Below are 15,899 nucleotides of genomic sequence, written 5' to 3'. Positions count from 1 at the left end.
CGCAGCAAAGGCAGTGCTAAGAGGGAAATTTATTGCCCTAAATGCATTTATCAGAAAAGAAGAAAAGGCAAAAATGCAGGAATTAACTGTCCACTTGGAAGAACTGGAGAAAGAACAGCAAACTAATCCCAAAGCAAGCAAAAGGAAAGAAATAACAAAGGTTAGAGCAGAAATAAATGAAATTGAAAACATGAAAACAATAGAGAAAATCAATAAGACCAGAAGTTGGTTCTATGAGAAAATCAACAAGATTGATGGGCCCTTAGCAAGATTGACAAAAAGAAGAAGAGAGAGGATGCAAATAAATAAGATTAGAAATGAAAGAGGAGACATAACTACTGACCTCACAGAAATAAAGGAGGTAATAACAGGATACTATGAACAACTTTACGCTAATAAATACAACAATTTAGAAGAAATGGACAGGTTCCTGGAAAGACATGAACAACCAACTTTGACTCAAGAAGAAATAGACGACCTCAACAAACCAATCACAAGTAAAGAGATTGAATTAGTTATTCAAAAGCTCCCTAAAAAGAAAAGTCCAGGACCAGACGGCTTCACATGTGAATTCTATCAAACATTCCAGAAAGAATTAGTACCTACTCTCCTCAAACTCTTCAACATAATCGAAGTGGAGGGAAAACTACCTAATTCATTCTATGAAGCCAACATCACCCTCATACCATAACCAGGCAAAGATATTACAAAAAAAGAAAACTACAGACCAATCTCTCTAATGAATACAGATGCAAAAATCCTCAATAAAATTCTAGCAAATCGTATCCAACAACACATTAAAAGAATTATACATCATGACCAAGTAGGATTCATCCCAGGTATGCAAGGATGGTTCAACATAAGAAAATCAATTAATGTAATACACCATATCAACAAATCAAAGCAGAAAAATCACATGATCATCTCAATTGATGCAGAGAAGGCATTTGACAAGATTCAACATCCTTTCCTGCTGAAAACACTTCAAAAGATAGGAATACAAGGGAACTTCCTTAAAATGATAGAGGGAATATATGAAAAACCCACAGCTAAGATCATCCTCAATGGGGAAAAATTGAAAACTTTCCCCCTAAGATCAGGAACAAGACAAGGATGTCCACTATCACCACTATTATTCAACATTGTGTTGGAAGTTCTAGCCAGAGCAATTAGGCAAGAAAAAGAAATACAAGGCATCAAAATAGGAAAGGAAGAAGTAAAACTATCACTGTTTGCAGATGATATGATACTATATGTAGAAAACCCAGAAAAATCCACAACAAAATTACTAGAGCTAATAAATGAGTACAGCAAAGTAGCAGGCTACAAGATCAACATTCAAAAATCTGTAGCTTTTCTATACACTAGTAATGAGCAAGCTGAGGCGGAAATCAAGAAACGAATCCCATTTACAATCGCAACTAAAAGAATAAAATACCTAGGAATAAATTTAACCAAAGAGACAAAAAACCTATATAAAGAAAACTACAAAAAACTGTTAAAAGAAATCACAGAAGACCTAAATAGATGGAAGGGCATACCGTGTTCATGGATTGGAAGACTAAATATAGTTAAGATGTCAATCCTACCTAAATTGATTTACAGATTCAATGCAATACCAATCAAAATCCCAACAACTTATTTTTCAGAAATAGAAAAACCAATAAGCAAATTTATCTGGAAGGGCAGGGTGCCCCGAATTGCTAAAAACATCTTGAGGGAAAAAAACGAAGCTGGAGGTCTCGCGCTGCCTGACTTTAAGGCATACTATGAAGCCACAGTGGTCAAAACAGCATGGTATTGGCATAAAGATAGATATATCGACCAATGGAATCGAATAGAGTGCTCAGATATAGACCCTCTCATCTATGGACATTTTATCTTTGATAAGGCAGTCAAGCCAACTCACCTGGGACAGAGCAGTCTCTTCAATAAATGGTGCCTAGAGAACTGGATATCCATATGCAAAAGAATGAAAAAAGACCCATCTCTCACACCCTATACAAAAGTTAACTCAAAATGGATCAAAGATCTAAACATTAGGTCTAAGACCATAAAACAGATAGAGGAAAATGTTGGGAGATATCTTATGGATCTTACAACTGGAGGTGGTTTTATGGACCTTAAACCTAAAGCAAGAACACTGAAGAAGGAAATAAATAAATGGGAGCTCCTCAAAATTAAACACTTTTGTGCATCAGAGAACTTCATCAAGAAAGTAGAAAGACAGCCTACACAATGGGAGACAATATTTGGAAACGACATATCAGATAAAGGTCTAGTATCCAGAATTTATAAAGAGATTATTCAACTCAACAACAAAAAGACAGCCAACCCAATTACAAAATGGGAAAAAGACTTAAACAGACACCTACCAGAAGAAGAAATACGGATGGCCAAGAGGCACATGAAGAGATGCTCAATGTCTCTGGCCATTAGAGAAATGCAAATCAAAACCACAATGAGATATCATCTCACACCCACCAGAATGGCCATTATCAACAAAACAGAAAATGACAAGTGCTGGAGAGGATGCGGAGAAAGAGGCACACTTATCCACTGTTGGTGGGAATGTCAAAGGGTGCAACCACTGTGGAAGGCAGTTTGGCGGTTCCTCAAAAAGCTGAATATAGAATTGCCATACGACCCAGCAATACCATTGCTAGGTATCTACTCAAAGGACTTAAGGGCAAAGACACAAACGGACATTTGCACACCAATGTTTATAGCAGCGTTATTTACAATTGCAAAGAGATGGAAACAGCCAAAATCTCCATCAACAGAAGAGTGGCTAAACAAACTGTGGTATATACATACGATGGAATATTATGCAGCTTTAAGACAAGATAAACTTATGAACCATGTAATAACATGGATGGACCTAGAGAATATTATGCTGAGTGAATCCAGCCAAAAACTAAAGGACAAATACTGTATGGTCCCACTGATGTGAACGGACATTCGAGAATAAACTTGAAATATGTCATTGGTAACAGAGTTCAGCAGGAGTTAGAAACAGGGTAAGACAATGGGTAATTGAAGCTGAAGGGATACAGACTGTGCAACAGGACTAGATACAAAAACTCAAAAATGGACAGCACAATAATACCTAATTGTAAAGTAATCATGTTAAAATACTGAATGAAGCTGCATCTGAGCTATAGGGTTTTTTTTGTTTTTGTTTGCTTGTTGGTTTGTTTGTTGTTGTTGTTTTTTACTATTACTACTACTTTTATTTCTTTTCTTTATATTAACATTTTATATCTTTTTCTGTTGTGTTGCTAGTTCCTCTAAACCGATGCAAATGTACTAAGAAACAATGATCATGCATCTATGTGATGATGTTAAGAATTACTGAGTGCATATGTAGAATGGTATGATTTCTAAATGTTGTGTTAATTTCTTTTTTTTTTTTTTCCGTTAATAAAAAATAAAAAAAAAAAAAAAAAGAATAAACATTCATGGGCAGGTTTTTGTATGGACATAAGTTTTCACCTTTTTTTGGGTACATACTCAGGAGAAGAATTGATGGATCATATAGTAAGTCTTATGTTTAGCTTTATTAGAAACTGTCAAACATCTTCCATAATGGCTTTACCATTTGCATTCCTAAAGCAGTGAGAATTCCTGTCATTCCATATTCTTCAAAGCATTTGGCACTGGCATTGTTTTGGATTTTAGTCATTCTATTTGGTGTGCAGTGATATCACATTGTTAATTTAATTTGTACAACTCTAATGAAATATTATAATGAGCAACTTTTCATAATCTTATTTTCTATTCTGCATATCTTCTCTGGTGAGGTGTGTTTGCCTATTTTTAATTCAGCTGTTTGCTTTCTTTTTATTAAGTTTTTAGAGTCCCTGGTGTATTTTAGATAACAATACTTTTATCAGATGTGTTTTGTAAATATTTTCTACCAGCCTGTGGTTTGTGTTTTCATTCTCTTAACAGTATCCTTCACAGAGGAGGCATTTTTTAGTTTTAAAAAAGTCCTACTTAATTTTTTATTTCATGGATTATGCTTTTGGGGTTGTATCTAAAAAGTTATCACTAAACCCAGTCACCTACGTATTTTCCTATTTCATCTTAGAGAAGTTGTAGAATTTTACATTTAAGTCTCTGATCAGGTTTGAATTGATTTTTGTGAAAGGCAGAAGGTCTGTATCTAGATTAATACATGTATATATATAATTTTTGCATGTAGATATCCTGTTATTCTAGAACCGTTTGTTGAAAAGACCATCTTTTCTCAAATGAATTGCTTTTGCTCCTTTGTCAAAGATCACTTGACTATATTTGTGTGGGCTTATTTCTGGCTTCTTAATTATTTTCTTTTGATCTACTTGTCAGTTCTTTTGCCAATATCGCAGTCTCAATTATGGTAACTTTATGCTAAATTTTGAGGTCAGGTAGTGGCAGTCTTCTGGGTTTTTGCCCTTGCATATAAACTTTAGAATCACTTTGTCAATTTACACAAAATAACTTGTTGGGATATTGATTGGGATTGTTTTGAATCAATATATCAAGGCAGAAGAATTGGCATTTTAGTAACATTGAGTTTTCCTAACCGTGAACAAGGAATATCTCTACATACATTTCGATCGTCTTTGACTTCTTTTATTAGAGTTTTATAGCTTTCGTCATATAAAGATTGTTCTATTATTTTTTGGAAAAAATTTTTTACTTAGTAGAAACCATTAGTTTGACATTTTTTAAAAGTACTTTAAATGTGGGGTTTCAATATCTTCTGGCTTGCATCATTCTTATTTATAAAACTATTGTGATTTATATGCTATGTGTTTTTTTTATTCCCTAGCTTCTTTTAAGATATTCTCTTTATCATTGGTTGTAACTACTTGGATTATGATATGCCTTAATGTAGTTTTCCTCATTTCCCTTGTCCTTATGATTTATTCAGCTTCTTATCTGGAGTTTTATACTTTCTATAAAATTTGGAAAATTTTTTGCTATTATTTATTTAAATATTTTTCTGAACTTCCCCCACTTCTGATAGTCTTATTCTTCAGATTTTTTTTTCTCTATGTTTTATTCTGGATACTTTCTTTTCCAACATCTTCAAGTTCATTACTCTTTTCTTCTGCAATATCTAATCTGCCATGTAGGATATTTTTCATTTGAAAATTTGTTTTCGGTCTTTTTTCCTATCTTTCATGTCTCTATTTAGTGCATTCAATCTTGTTCTAACTTTTGAACATGGAAAGCTATTTTAGTGTCCATGTCTATCAACTGTATCAAACAGCCATTTCTGAGATATTTTTAAATGGTTGATTTTTCTTCACCTTGTGGCTCAATGTTCCTGTTTTTATGTTACTGGAATCAAAAAATATATATTATTAAATGTCAGTCAGTGTGAATTTTACCTTACTGAATATTGGATATTATCGTATTTCCTTAAATATTTTTTACCCCTCTTGTGGGAAACAGTTGAATTACGGGAAAATAACAGACTCTTTTGGGCGTTGCTTTTTTTTTTTTGTATGCTGTATTACGGGGGTCACATTTCATTCTTTTTCTATGTAAGTATCCTGTTATTGTAGTGCAATTTGTTGAATTTATTTATGTTTGTTTTTTCTTTCTTTTGTTTGTTTGTTTGTTTTTGGGAAGTGCATGGACTGGGAAATGAACATGGGTCTCCCGCATGTCAGGCAAGAATTCTACCACTGAGCTACCCTTGCACCCCTTTAAGCCTTGCTTTTGAACATTTTTAGGTAGAAGCAGAGCAGCATTTGTTCTAAGGTTAATTTTTCTTTATTATTGAGGTTACTACTTCTCAATACTTTAGCCAGTGCTAGTCAACTATTAGTTCCTACTCTGCCTAGTGGGAACAGCCATCATTCCATGATTTTTGTAAACTCAAGGAAATTTTCCTCTAATTCTTTTGGGTTTTCCTTTCACCCAGCCTCTAATAGTTTTCACACAGAAGTGAACAAAGTTTTCATTTTTTAGCTCTCTCACCTCCAATCTTCTACCTTGTGAATATTGTTTGCTTTGGCACCCCAAATGCCCAAACTTCTCTCCTCAAATCAGGGAGATTGCTGAGCTCTGCCTGTGGGCTCCCTTCCTGCACAATGATTAGAAAATTCCCTGTTGGCAGTAATTTGGTAATATTGTTGGATTCACCTCCTTTATCTTTTACTGCTCAAGAGTCGCTGTCCTTTGTCTGATATTAAAAATATTTAGACCATTATTGCTTATATTTTGTGCATTTTATTTGTCATTTTTTTTCAATCTGAAAGGTATGTACTCTTACTGTTCAGATTTTAGGCTCACCAGTATTTTTGACATGGCATTCTCCCTTAGTTCTTTTCCCTTCTCCCTAGCCTTCTAATTTGACCTCTCTACCAACTTTGAAAATATATTCTTGGATTGCATTATCTAGCCATCTTCTTGCAATAACCAGACATCAAGGATCTTCATAATTGTATAAGCTATTGAAGGCAGTTGTGTCATACCACTTATCCCAAAGATGGGTCAATCTTTGAACATTTCATGGACTTTCTTTTTTTGGTTCTGGGTAAATAAAAATGAAAATTGTTTTCTCACATTAAAAATTATTGTGTGTATGTGTGTGTGCTTGTCTATATAGTGTGTGTTTATATGTGTATGTATGCATCCATGTCAAAATGTTAAGACATCTATTTTCCCCTAAGATCAGAAACAAGATAAGGATGTCCACTATCACTATCAGCATTGTGTTGGAAGTTCCAGCCAAAGCAATTAGACAAGAAAAAGAAGTACACGGCATCAAAATTGGAAAGGAAGAAGTAAAATTCTCACTGTTTGCACATGATAGGATACTGTATGTTGAAAACCAAAAAAAATCCACAGCAAAGCAATGAGAGCTAATAAATAAGTACAGCAAAGTGGCAGGTTACAAGATCAATACTCAAAAATCGTTGGTGTTTCTACACACTTGTGATGAACAATTTGAGGGGGAAATCAAGAAAAAAATGTTACGACATCTATATCAGCTGACTGCTGTGATTTGAGAAGACCTTTTTATGATTTGATCAAATATAAATGATAAAAAGAATTACAACATGGATCAGTAAAGTTTTTCTTTGCTGGATAGTAAATATTTCAGATTTTGATGGCCATATTATTTCTGAAGCAACTACTCAATTCTCTCATCATAGTGGGAAAGCAGCCATGGACAATACCAAGGCATGGACATGTCTGTTTTCCAATAACCTTTATTGATAAAAATAAGTAATAGACATGTTTGGCATATCATTATGGCATAGTTCACAAACTCCTTGGTTAAAAGATATCTTAGTTATAATTTACAGATCAACTTTCCCAACTCCTATAGATCTTCAATCCCTTAGAAATTTAAGGGATGCATGTAGGGCCAAAATTTCTTAAAATGTCCTTTAAACAATACTATTTTATTTGTTGAGGACAAGGAAAGGGTCATTTTGGAGCCATAGTAATGCCATATCTGAGATATTTAGACAATTATAAGGGAAATGTTTCCTTTAAAAAAAACAAAGGCCCCTCAACAATTTTAAATTCATTTTTTGTCCTGTTTATTGCTTCTGCAGACTGATTATATGTAATGATGATACTGCTAAAAGCTGTTCTATGTGTTTCTCTCATTATTTGTTCCACTTCAGCTATATTTTTCTGGCATGGAGAGATAAGGTTTAGGGACTCCCTGCCATGACATAAATCTTCTGTAAAATTTATTACATTTTTTTAAAACTCCAGGCATATTTTTATATACCACTTAAGTCTTGCTAGAACTAGGATTAGAATCTATTAGCTAGGGGTTGGTGTGGTGGTGGCTCAGTGGCAGAATTCTTGCCTGCTGTGCCGGAGACCTGGATTCAATTCCCGGTGCCTGCCCATCCTGCCCATGCAAAAAAAAAATAAGATATTAAACATATATAATCTACTAGATAGGCATCAGAATAAAATTGATGTGATAATTAAAGTTATGCTTATTTTTATTGACATTTCATTTATTTTTGCCTAGGTCTTCTATTATATATATTGAGTTATTTTATAAGACAGGTTCAATCTTTGCCTATATTCAGCTTCTAATCTGTCATCAAATTATGTAAAAATGAATAAATTAGCTTCAGTTGAATTAGATGTGCATCACAATTTTACACTTAAAAATTAAACTCATTTCTATATGTAAGCAACTCATTATTTATAAGTGCATTTACTAATTTCCTAGATACTCTTCACTTGGTATAGGCTATTTTACGAAAGTGGGGATTTGTTCGATCACTAGCAAAATTAAAGTCTTCATTGATAACAGATGCCTAACTTTATTCTGATGTCCTACTCTTTCCCACATAAAAGGAATTTGACTGCAACCATGGCTCAGGAATAAAACCAGATGTGCCTGCTATATGTCACCTTTAGGAAAAAGCCAGTACGTTGAATCATTTAAAGGTGAGTACCATATCCTCTCTGCTACAGCAACCCTAAATACCATCACATGATGTCAAAATATAGTTCTCTCTCTTTCAAACCACTGTTATTTTAGGTCCTTATTGCAGTAGCCAATTTTATTAGAGCACTGTTCTCAGTTCTATTCAATAAAATGTGAAAGAGTCTGTCACAATTTTTGGGACAGTTTTTTTTGTTTTGTTTTGTTTTGTTTTTTGCTTCTAAGATATAAGCACTAAAGCATTCAGCTCCAGACTGAAAATGAAGCTGAAGCTGCTGCAACCATCCTGAGACTATGAGCGGACTACTGAAGGCAAGACCCACATACCAAACCGGGATAAAAAAATATCCAGGCCCTGAATTCAATAATTTTGCTGCTGAGGCAACCAACCATTAAATCTACCTTTTTATCCAGTGTTCTTATCATATAAGATATTTAGAAAATTTTTAAACCAGTTGAGTTGGTGTTTTCATGAACCATGACTAAAGGAAGCCTGACTTTATCACCTTATATCTCCAAGGCAGGCAGGGCTAGGTTTCTCAGCAACTATTTCATTTCTCCAACTCTACCTTGTTTCTGTCCCATGTGGTAGTGCTTGGAGAAGCAGTGCTAGTAAGACAAATGTTTCAGGGCAATGTTAGAGCATCGTGAGAGAAGCAGACTGACAGCGCTTCCCCAAATTTGCTTTCTCTGTATGATGCCAAAACAAATTCACATAACTGTGGCCAACTGCTAGACCACATTAACATGGGAAGGAGAAAAATCGGTTAAGAATAGTAAACTATTATTGGCTTAGATGACATAAAGAATACAAGCAAATCAAAGACATGATCCTTGCCCTCAAAGAAATCAGATTATTATAGATATCCCATGACGTCTAAATAATTTTACTCATATTTTGCGGTAACTCTTACTACACACTCATGCACTAGACACTGGGCAAGATGGCAAGAATACAAAGGAAATCGAAGTTCCTGTACTTCCAACAACCAAACCAATGACTACAGTACAGACTATTAGGTTCTATAATTGATAAATCAGAATGCTATGGAGTCAAGAAAAGGGAGCCAGAAAATGAGATTGAAGGATATGGAAAACTTGAGGGATTGCCTTCCCTGAATTTTGAAGGAAAAAAAAAGAGCTATACAAACCAAGTTAAACTTGAGGCAGAATATAGAGTACTTCATGTCAAAAAGACTCAAACGAGACAGAGGTCATGATCTATCAGTAATCTAGAAGTAATGGAGTATAGTTGTAGCCTAGAATGCAAGGTCAATAGTGGTAAGAAGTAATGCGACAGAAGTAGAGGAAAAGGTTGCTTTACTCAGGAGCTTAAAAGTAGGCTTGGAAGAAATGCAGTCATAAATTTAAATAGTAGGGTGATATGTCTTATTTTGTATTTTAGACTAATATTCTGACAGCATTTTGCGAATTGGACTGGAAAAGGTGTGGCTCTATTACAAGGCAATTTTAGCAATGCAAGCAAGAAATGTAGGAATGATAAAATGGGGATAGATTTCAAGGCCATCCATGAGGTAAGAGAAATAAAACATAGAAATTCTTTCAAAATGTTGATATCTAAGCATTCTATATATGCTCCCCAGGATGATAAGTAAATTATCTACTTTAATCTTCATTAAAAACCACAACAGTATGAAACAGGCATTATGAGATAAAACTCCTAAGTAGCAGACTTAGGATTCAAACCTGGTGTGGCTTACTATGAACTTAATAATTTTAAACACTGCACTACGCAAGATTTAATTTTTGTTTAACAAATATTTATTTACCATGTGCCAGAAACTCTATTATAAGTGCATTTAAAATACTAACTCACTGAAAAAATATATACATATATATTAACTCAGTTTTAGACCTGTTGAGTTTATGTGTTATGTGAGAGAGTGATGTTTAAATACCCATAAAAATGCATGTATATGTATATGTATATATTTGAATATATACATTTGATAATCATCAGCCAATAGTCTTTATATAAGCCTCTCAGGGAGAGTATGCCAGTGTGGAGAAGAGATTGCTTGCAGCTGAACTGTTGGAGGAGCGAGCTCTGAAACAAGACTCAGAGGAAGAGACCAAAAATGAAATTTTTGGAAACCACATGAGCAGAAAGAGAAATGAATTAAAGAAGGGACAACATTCTCATCTCTGGCCAAGCTGAAGTAAAGAATGGATCATATTTTCCATTAGTCTTAGCCACATAATCATTGCCATCCTTAGTGGAATGGTGGAAGCAGAAATCCATACGTAAAGGTTTGAGGTGAGAAGTAGTAGTTTCACATGAGCTGGTTATGCAAAGAATAGCATGACATGAGAAATACAAGGTATGCTTCTAAGGAAGACTGAATTAGAAAGCTTCTCAGAGGAAAAAGTGATGTGAGAATAGGATAACAGACATGGTGCAAAATATTCAAAAACTTATAAGCCAAGGTTCAAATCCAAAAATATTTCTTATATGTTCAGGGCACAGGATATAGTCTGACAAAATAGAGGATAAAATCAAGCACGCTTTTCCTAATGGTCAGTACTGCAAATAATGAGTTATTTAGGGATGTGTTGGTGATGAATTGTTCTGGATGTCCTTGAAGTAGGACAAATGAGTCTCATGAATCAAGTATACTGGGGTTTGTTTGGATCTGAAAGCAGGTCACTTTGACTTTTCTGGAATTTTATTACTTGTAAAATTTAAGAAGTATTTCCATTTTTACAAAAAGGGAATGCAAATATTTCTTGGAACATTTAAGTTGTGCATGTGTTTAATGAGGATAGAGATCTATATTTAAATTTTTTAATATTAAAAATGAATTGATATTTGAATATGAAATAAATTTACATAAAATATCTATAGAGCCAGGAAGTATCAAAACTTTCTTTCATCAATCGCAGTTGCTCTGTGTTTGAAAGTAATTAGCAATGTGTTCCATGCACTAGGGGACAGCTAACTACAATTCATAATTATAGTCAAGTCCCTAATGTAGGTTTTTCCTAAGCAAGAAGGAAAAACTATAGATTTTATTTTCCATGTTTTTTATATAACAGGCATTAGGGAAAGAAAGAACAATAAATCACCAAACTTATATATCTTCTCTCTCTCTCTCTCTCCCTCTATATATAGAAATATTCAGCCAGCTGTCAGAGCCCATGCAGCCAAGAACCTCAAATGAGCTGACCTACTTTTAGTTTGGTGCAGTGTTCCCTTTTCCATCTCAGTTAATTATACCTTTAGAGACAATTCATATTTGTTTATAAAAAAGGAAGGAAAAAAGAAAATCCCCCATTTTTTTGAGTAATGATAATGACCTTATATGTCTTGTAATTCGGCTTGTTTTTAAATGTAAAATTGCTTCTCTTGTTTGGGAACAATTTCCTTTAAGTGTTTTTATTTTAATTTTTTCCTTTATAGGTGTCAAATAGAAAGTCTTTTAAATTGGGGAAATGGCAGTCACGTCTCTCCCAAGTTGATCAATGTCATTTTGCAAATGATCGCCTCTGATTTCCCAAATGTCACATGCATGCAACAGAAAAAGCTTATACAATTTGAAAAGTAGAAAACATGTGAGGGTCAGAAAAATATGCTTATTTTGTCTCCCATCTTCACTGTTGGGCCAGTCTTTTAGTCTCCTTGTGCTTCTATACAACCATCTCTAAAATGGGTATTAAAATGATGCATGATGCATGCCTTCCCAGTGCCTGCCCATGCAAAAAAAAAAAAAAAAAAGATGCATGCCACTCTCACATTTGGACCAAAGAAATTAGAAAATCATTATCTTCTGAAATTATTTGAGGTTCTCACATTAACTAGCTTAGCTGTTCAAATATGTGAAATATATTACTTCACAGTGGCAGGACAAGTTTTATTAGGGATTTTTTTTTATAATTTCACATAAAAGCACAGTTTATATACAGAGTAAAAATTGAGGGCTAAAAAGGAAAATGCATGTGAAATGAAGATCTGTTTGAAATTTTAGATATATTTAGTATTATCAATGAACATTTTCCTGTACTAACTTATACTTACAAAATCAAAGAAAAATTCTAATATAGTCATAAGAAGGTAGGTTTTGCTGTGATTTCAAGTAAACCGCCAAATCTCTATGATTCAGAAAAATAAACATCTACTGTTTCCTAAAGTAAAGTCAAATGTGGGTTAAATAGCCTTTGCCCTTTTTGAAACTGGCCTATTAGGATATGTGTCCCTATTTGTCATGAAATGTAAAAAGACCACATTGAAAGCACTGACATTTAAGAATTGTAATTCAGGCAGGAAGTGATATGCCTTTTAATCTTTCATTCTTGAGAAGTAAAGACATGAGCCCATCCAGATGCAAAGTGGTTTATTACAAAGCATCTTCTTGCCTCAGCACTAGCTGAGATTTAGAAGGGAATTAGAACCATTTTTACCTCCCCCACCAGCAGTGATGCTGGATATGTGAGTTTTTCAAGGCCACATTTTGCAGCAAACTTTGCCCTTTGCCATTCACTCACTTTAGAGTGGAAGAAAATATGTGAAATCTGCAGATGTTTCCAACAGATTCCTTAATTAGGACTAGCAAAGTTATTTTCCTGAAGTCTTCTTGTGGTAGGCAGAATTGGTCCCCCAGGATGGCTATATGTTAATCCCTGGAATCTGTGAATGTTTCCTTCCATGACAAAAGAGACTTTGCAGATGTGATTTATTAAGGACATTTGTAAGGGGATGTTTCCCTGAATTATCAAGGTGGGCTCCATCTAATCACAAGTCCTTAAAAGCTGGCAGCCTTTCCTGGCAGCAGTCAGAGGGAGATGGAATATGGAAGGAGGGCAAGAGAGATGCACCCTTGCTGGTTTTGAAGATGGAAAAAGGAGATCACAAGCCAAGGTTTGTAGACAGCCTCTAGAAACTGGAAAAGGCAAGGAAACAATTTTCCCCTAGAGTTTCCAGAAAGAAGTGCAGCTATGCCTAGATCTTGATTTTAGCCTGGTGAGAACCAGGTCAATATTTAATTTCAGAACCTCAAGATAGTAAATTGGTGTTATTTTAAGTGACTACATTGATGGTTATTTGTTATAGCAGCAATAGGAAATTAAAACACTAAGGGTTATGCACCAGATACTTTTTCTTCATTGATGCCAATGTTTTGTTAGATTCCAAATTCCTTCTTTTAAATCTCTGCTCCATAAAATATACATAGAGTTTCTGTTTTCCTAGGTAAACCCTGAATGATTCAGAAATTAGTAATATGAAGTAAGGTCCTACTGCAACAAATCCCAAATTGTTTGTTTCAGTGACCAGGGAGAGGGTAGCAGTGAAGAAGAACTAGAATTTACAAGCAAGAAAAGTAGACACCCAAGTTATGTAGCCAAACCAAAATAAAGCAAAACAAAAGTCACATTTGTTCTGAGGCCATAGCAATCTAAAGAAATAACTGGAAAGAATCAGAAAGATAGTGTGTGCTGATTTCTCCTGCTAATTAACAAAGTAGCAAGAAGAAGACAAGTTCAAACAAAGATTTATGATAAAAAATGAAAGAATGTAAAAAGTCCAAAAATTGGGGGCTAGTCACGAACAGAAAATCCGACAGTACCTGAATCTTACACAGTAGGAAATATAATGGAAAACAGAAGACTTTGAGTGACAAAAGTTCATTGTTGGGATTCCACGCCAACACCCCCAGCCCCAGAAAAGAGACTCAGTTTTGTGACACAGTTTAAATGAAAAAGTTAGGCTCCCAACTCAAAATTAGGCTTTCTATGCCCCCAAGCCTTTAAAGGGAGACAAGTAGGGTGCAGGGAGGGGAGGGGAGGGGAAAGAGAAAGCAAGTAAAGAAGGGAGAGTTGTAGAGAACGTCTGAGAAAGAAATCTGGATGTGATTATCTACATGGAACAGATTTTAGGAAAAAAGTTTATCAGTTTTCTATCCAGATTTCAGGAAAAGAGTTAAACAGTTTTCTAAATATTTTCAATAAAACCATGAGCATGGCTTAAAAAAAAAACAAAAAAAAAACCTTCTTTAGATTCCCCAACTCACATGAAGAATAGAGTAGAAAATCTGTGAAGCACTTAAGAAGATTCCCCACTTCCTGCTTCCCGTGTGGCAAAAAAGAATTCCAGGCAAAGAACTGAAAATAACAGTCATTAGGATCATGTAAGATCAAGGCATGGCAATGGTGTCCCAGAGATCAAATCTGTAATTTTTGAAGTCCCTGTAGACAACCTGCCACAGATTATTTTTACCAGAATCAAGAGTGGCAGGGAAGATGGCTTCGCGGAAGTGACATTCATACTTTAGCTGGCAAGTGCCTTGTGCCAGAGACCAAAACTGCTGGCCAGAACTTCCCCAAGCTCACCCGTGCATTTTAGTTGTAGGAACTGCAGCCTCTATCATATTCCACACCAGAAGTTGTATGTTTCTAATATTAGCAACCCAGTAAGAACCTACTGCTAAAAGAGTGATTGATGTCCAATGTTCTCAAGTGCTAATCAGAATGTTGAAACTAATGCCTTAGCCTTTGTCATTAGCTTCCTTTTAAATACAATCTGGTAACATTCTTGGGTATATTGCTCACTATTTTTTAAGTCACACCACAAATTGCTTTGTCTTTCTCATGCCCTAAAATGTTTTCCCCTTTTTACACATGTAATTATACCTAGGTAATTATTGCTATGTAATTGCATGTAAGTAATTACCGTTCCTGCTTATTTTCAGAAGTTTTTCTAGACTTCTGCTCACAACTCTGGTCCTTTATACATCCAATCATATACAGTTTTCTCCACCAGGTCCAGATGGAGCCCCTTTTTGACCGCTGATGTTCTCAATGAAGACAAGGTATTTGCTCTGCCCCTAATAATGGGGCAGACTATTGCTTATTCGCCTTTTGATGTTTCCTTGCTTTTATTTTCAATTATATATATTTATTTGCTTTTCCCCTACTTCCAATAAAAGGTAATATTAATGTGTGTCTAAATTTTGATTATTTTGTAATAGTGAAAATTGGTCAAAACGTGTGCAATTAGTATTCTTATTGTGTATTTGTGCTTCTTAATTTAAATGGCCCATCATATGATCCTCTAATGTTAAATAACTATTTAAATGTAAATATCATCTATAATACCAACTCTAAATACAGCAATGGATAGTAATTTACAATATATTCCCCTCTTCCTTCTCTAATCTTGTACTCATCCTTATAATAATGTTATCATTATTATTTGCATATCATACTATCCATATAATGTAATATTTAATTTTCTCTACTTAACATTATATTTCGAATACACTTGTATGTCTTACCTAGAGAACTACTTAAGTCTTTCCAAATGTTGATTACTTTTGCACTCTATCCGAAAACCATATTTATTTACAATCTTATTTTAAACGGGATTATGTTGATCAATAGTTGGGAGCTTTTTTTTTTTTTTTTTTTACTTTGCTTTGTTTTTAAAGTTTTATATCGCAAAAATGCCAAAATGAAC

At 34.4% G+C, this 15,899-nt stretch overlaps 1 long non-coding RNA gene across 3 annotated transcripts in view; it reads left to right on the top strand.

The window, feature by feature from the left end:
* Nucleotides 1-15,347, top strand: part of LOC143660990 (uncharacterized) — a 29,211-nt gene extending 13,864 nt beyond the window's left edge. For 2 of the 3 annotated variants that reach the window (XR_013164371.1, XR_013164366.1), the window contains 3 exons: nucleotides 8,338-8,430; nucleotides 9,834-9,963; nucleotides 11,562-11,761. This is a non-coding gene — a long non-coding RNA (uncharacterized LOC143660990). Of the gene's footprint in view, nucleotides 1-8,337; nucleotides 8,431-9,833; nucleotides 9,964-11,561; nucleotides 11,762-15,203 lie in introns of those variants that run through there. The other variant, XR_013164368.1, reaches the window with a different exon arrangement.
* Nucleotides 15,348-15,899: the final 552 nt, after the last annotated feature.

This window comes from Tamandua tetradactyla, chromosome 2 (assembly GCF_023851605.1).
Source record: "Tamandua tetradactyla isolate mTamTet1 chromosome 2, mTamTet1.pri, whole genome shotgun sequence".
NCBI lineage: Eukaryota > Metazoa > Chordata > Mammalia > Pilosa > Myrmecophagidae > Tamandua > Tamandua tetradactyla.
This window is presented reverse-complemented; position numbering and strand designations above follow the sequence as displayed.